Here is a 5,736-nt window from a genome sequence, read left to right on the forward strand (position 1 = left end):
GCGGCTAGCAGACGGTCGGTTTAGCCAGTCTGTCTGCTTCCTGACCGGGGCCCCAGATAGTCAAGTACAAACTCTAAGACTATGTGCCATATTTCTAGACAGAAGAGCGGCACCACCCCAGGAGGGATGAAGACCATCTCTTTTCAACAGGTCAGGTCTGCCCCAAAAACTTGTCCAATTGTCTATGAAACCTATGTTAAGCTTCTGATGCTTTTGGGAAACGCAGCCCTATTTGGACAAGCACTGTGGGCCATGCTTCAGCAGCGAACGCTGTCTGTGATTGATTGGTTCTGTCTTTCAGCATTTGCGTGTGTTCTGAGAGAGTGTGTTCAGGAGGAATGGTTCTATCCAACACAATTATTCGCTAATATAGTCTAATTTTCCACTTAGAAGCTTATTTTATGCACTGAATTTCTTGATAATTAAATAAAATTAATGGTTAAAAAAATGCACTTTAGAATCGATATTTTTATGTGAGGATCGATCCTTTCGATACAACATCAGTATCGAAGTATCGATACTTAAGGATCGATCCGCCCATCCCTATTCAATAATCGACCTGAAATAGTAGACCATCCGGGGACTTTTGGCATGCTCTTTTCAACATACTATGCTTTGGGACACACTTATTCTAATCTCACATACTATTTAGGATGGATAGTATGAACATTGAGACGCAGGGTCTGTCTAGTACACTGGACGTGACAAAGCGACCTTTGAAAATCATTTGAAATTTGTGTCAATACGTCATAAATAGAACGCAGCAGCAGTTTTTTGTCGGGATTTGTCGTGCCGTGCCGCGCCGCATCCAGTGTAGACCATAGATATGTATATATATCTATGGTGTAGACAGCATCACTGATTATAATGAGTTCTATAGTATTTTGTCGCGCCACTCATATTCAATACATATTTAATTATGTATTTTATTTATTTCCATATTCTTTAAAATATAGATAAGTCTCTTTTTAGCTTGAAATGTTTTTGTATGTGTGTGCTTGTTTATATGATTTATCAGAACACAAATTTGTATAATTACATGGGTATTACACTGATATAACAATGTAAATGTGGTTTATGATGAAGTTTCTTGAGTCCTCATAATTCAAATTTTATTAAAAATGGATGTATGCAGAATTTTTTGTGTGATGGGTAGGTGTACAGTTTGTATAGTAAAAAATCATTATGTCTATGGAGTGTCCCCGCAAATTAGATGTGTAGTAATACTCCAAATGATTGACCTGTGCAAAATTTGTCCCCATGAGCATAACAGCTTTTTAAATGATAAATTATACTAAATGATGTTTATGAAAATATAAAAAATGTAGAAAGTTTACTGTGATGGGTAGGTTTAGGGGATGATACTGTATAAAATTCATTAATATAATGTAAATATAAATATTAAAGCTTCTATATATAATGTAGAAACTATAATTTTCTGTGAAACTGCTTTGCAACAATTTGTTTTATGAAAAGCTATACAAATAAACGTGAATTGAATTGAATTATGTCTATGGAAAGCCTCCATAAAACATGGATATTTGACATGTGCATTGCCACAATAGCCCTTATCGTTTGGCCTGTTAAAATATGTATTTTTTTCCCTTTACTTATTTCGACGTTGCTGGTTCCTCAACAATCGATCAATAACTTTTTCTAACATGACAAACTCTTTTTTCCCGCTCCTGGTAAAATGTACAACGTTTGTATATTTTTAGTGGCGACTTAGCATACTGTATAAAAATAAACATTTACAATAGTTTATATATAATCACTGGAGCACTGGAGAAGTTTTGACATGCTCTGACATTTGCGTGTGCGTGTGTGTGTGTGTGTGTGTGTGTGAGAGAGAGAGAGAGAGAGGGTGAGGGGGAGAAAGAGAGACAGAGGAGCTCAAAGAAAGATTTCTTTTTCCAACTTAAACCTCTCATTTGAAGAATGGTCATCCTTGCACGAGGAAAACTTTTTTTCTCACGGAAAAATGTAAGGGGAATTTTATAAATTTCTTTATTTTATTGATTTATTTTCAATTCATTATTAGGCGTATTATTTAAATCCTTTTTTATAATGCTGATAATCGTTTTATACAGTCATCAGATTATATGTGTGGGTGCACACACACATATTGTGATATGTCCTTCATGATCTATTAAAATTGTATACTTATTTTGATATTATTCTTAAAACCGATATCTTCTTTCTCACATCCCACATGTCCATGGGAAGTGTCCGGTTTCATTTTTGGTCTCTCTCTCTCTCTCTCTCTCTCTCTCTGTATGGCAACCAAAAATGAAACCGGACACTTCCCATGGACATGTGGTCTACAGATGGGAGGTACCCCCGGATGTGCATAAAATCTAAATTCTTAAAGTACTATAACCACAATACTTACCATGGTTTTACCTCAGTAACCGTAGTTGTACTGTGGTATTTGTAGTTAAAGCACAGTAACGCAACACTTACCATGCTTTTGCCATAGTGACTGTACTTTTAAAGGGGTCATATAATGCAATTTCAAATTTTCCTTTCTCTTTGGAGTGTTACAAGCTCTTGGTGCATAAAGACCCTTCGTCAAATCCGCCGGCTCACGCCCGCCGCCTCTGCTCCCTCTAGCCCTCCGGCCGTTCCTCTAGGCCACCGTGTGTGATGCTGTGTTTCGTTGTGAAAGCGAAACTACTTTGTTTTAAAAGACAGTATAAGTCATTATAATCCATAATTATGAAGGCGGGGCATAGAGGAGAAACAATAGTGTACAGTATGTGGAAAATAATGTGTTTTTTTAACCATAAACCGCATAAACACATTTCATTACACCAAATACACAAAATAATGTTCTTTTTTAACAACATCATATGACCCCTTTAATGTGGTATTTGTAGATAAAGCAACCACAACACTTACTATGGGCTTACCTCAGTAACCGTAGTTTTACAGTGGTAGTTGTAGATAAAGCACAGTAACAACAACGCTTGCCACGCCTTTAATGCCTTTTTGTGAAGTGATTGTAATTCAATATTTTTTTCTATCTTGCAGTTATGTCAGATCACATACTCCACAACAACCTGTAATCCAGTAGCTCTTTTAAGACGCCATCTCTTGTAAAAGTTCTCTCTCTCTCTCTAGCTCTCTCTCTCTCGGCTTTACCTTTCCTATTTTTCCGAACTGTAATCCACGATTCATTTACATATAATTTTGCTCTCTCTCTTTCTGTGGTTCATCATGGCCTTTTTTTTTAAAGCTCAGAATAAAATTTTGACCAATTCTGTCAGAAAGCTGCTAGAATTAACAGGGAACTTGAACTCGAAGCTCCCAATGCTGATCTTGAAGAGGCTGCCAAGGAGGCTGAACAAGTCATTCAAAGGTTCAACCCTTCACAGGTAATGTTGAAGATATTTAGTTATAACTGATTTGCATTAATAAATGCATCCTTATTTTATGTGTTAATAATAACTTTCCTTACAGTACTTCCTCTCAAATATTATAGTCACAGTTCATTTTTAACACACTGTCTCAACATGTATACATTTCTCTTTGTTTCAGCTGAAAGGGAAGACCAAAGGAAGGCCTGTCATGGGATTTGAATTTGACCATCTTGTGCGTTTATAGAGAAGACCAAAAGCTGCAAAGTCAAACACTTCCAATGGTACATCTGTGTTGGTCTGAGCACCTTGACTGAACTTTACTGTAGTTACATTTTGCACAGCATGTGATATTTCTTAAACTTTGGTTTACATACCCCACGGCCCCATCAGAAAGAACCCCCAGAAAAGTGTCATGTCGAAGTAGTAATAATTCATACAATTTACCAAGTCAGCAAATTCATATGATATTGTACAAGCATACTCGTACAAAATTCTACGACTTTTACTCCTACTGCTGTCATTGGCCATTGCCTCAACTCTCATGCAGATTGTGCCGATTGTAAGTAGTCAGAGTGTTTATATCATAAAGTTTATATTAAGTCCATTGTCTTTTATTAATCTTTACAAATTGGTGCCATCTCTTCTCGTTCTAACAGTACATGATATCTGTCCACACCTCAGAGTCTGCCTTTCTTTCCATGTTGATTTTTATTGAACACATCTGTCTAAGAAGCAAGAGACTGGGAATGCTAGTTTAACTTGTCACGTGACAAATCAGATCTTCAATTAATTTGGCTAAATCAGATTACTTAAAGCTGTTCACACCAAGAACAATAACTATAATAAGAACTATTTTAGCATCCACACCAACAGATGATAAGATTCTGTTTACTGTTATACACGCTGCAGTTATGTTGTTATCTGCCATTTGTTGTTGTCAATGTTTTTATTGTTCATCATGTGATCAATTCTCTTTCTTCATCTTGCAGGATTTCTCACAGATTACTTACACGTGGAAGCTTTTGGAAGGGCTGATATTGTGGAGAGCTGATGGAGAATGATCTCCATCAGCTCTCCACAATATCAGCCCTTCCAAAAGCTTCCACATCACTCTGTCATGTGGCACATCTGCTCTCAGTCCTTTACTGCCAACTTCCAATCTTAGCATGTCTACTTGTATTAATTTCTCTTCTACAGTCCACATTCCCATCTCATCCCATTATGCTGATCAGTTGTGTAACTAAGCACTCTGTAAGGGGGCTTTGATCTCCTCGTGAAGCAAAAAATCAGGAACTCTCGCAACACACATGCCATACAACAAAACAATAAACTTTCTAATCTGACAGGAAGATCTGGGAGAAAGACCATTGCCCATCTATCCCTTCACCCATTCTTAGGCCCCTTCCTTCCTTCTTGAGCAGATGGCCCAGGCCATAAAAGTTGACTTAGGGGTGACAAGAACTCAAGTTTCTTATATACTTATATCATGCATTTACTATATCTTCAGAATTCATAAGCATAACCCTTTCATGTTTGGCATCAATTTTACAGTCCCGGTGCGATTGGAAATATGATCTCAGTCTCATATCAGTAGAACAAACCAAAAATAAAGATCTAAAATCTGAGGAAAATTCTGTTCTTGTGGTGTGGGTTGTCCACTGTTAAGGTCCTTTCCAGATGTTGTTTTTTCTCAGGTCACTTCATGTCCCAGCAAAAGTTCTGTGAAGTTTTTATAATTTATGGTTGTTTGTTCTGTTTTCTGATTTGGGTATTTAAAGAGAATTGGCGAAACATTCAAGGAAGCATCTGTAAACTTCCCACACGACTGCCATGTGTCTCTCTATTTGCCAGGTATGCTGATTTTGTTACCGCAAATTTACAGCCAGGATAGGTCAAACTGGAGGCTCATGAATGATAGGAGCAGTAGGCACGCCATCGGAAACCTTCTGATTTCTGTCTATCACTGGTGTTAGCAAGTTGTATGGGAAAGGACTAAGTGAACTACACTTTTTGTCATAAGCAAGCCGTAGGCGGCAGGCAAAACAGGTATTAGTCTACCTATACCCTCTGACTAGCATCAGGTTGGCGAGTTTGTGATCGTGAGACCGACGCCTTCGGCCGACGCTAGGCTCAAAAGAGACATTAGGTCCCCAGTGAACGGATAATTGAAAGTATAGCGTGTCCAGAATAATCAGGTATTTAAATTATAACACAACGAACATTATGATCAGTTTTAAAAATTATCATTGCAATTTGTATTTAATAAACACTTGAAATTGGAGTCCAGAAAATAACCAGAAAATACACTCTAAAACTGAGGTAAAATCCTTAAGCATCTAGAGAACTTGATCATAAATGCTTCAGAAAACAACTC

The 5,736-nt window shown here is 37.3% G+C and overlaps 1 long non-coding RNA gene across 1 annotated transcript; it reads left to right on the forward strand.

Moving 5' to 3' along the window:
• Positions 1–3,318: 3,318 nt before the first annotated feature.
• On the forward strand, positions 3,319–4,371 carry LOC107706722 (uncharacterized). The gene is made up of 3 exons (XR_001636177.1): positions 3,319–3,377; positions 3,541–3,643; positions 4,352–4,371. It is a non-coding gene; the product is annotated as an uncharacterized LOC107706722 (long non-coding RNA).
• Positions 4,372–5,736: the final 1,365 nt, after the last annotated feature.

Source organism: Sinocyclocheilus rhinocerous, unplaced genomic scaffold (genome assembly GCF_001515625.1).
Source record: "Sinocyclocheilus rhinocerous isolate Xijiao unplaced genomic scaffold, SAMN03320098_v1.1 scaffold445, whole genome shotgun sequence".
Classification (NCBI taxonomy): domain Eukaryota; kingdom Metazoa; phylum Chordata; class Actinopteri; order Cypriniformes; family Cyprinidae; genus Sinocyclocheilus; species Sinocyclocheilus rhinocerous.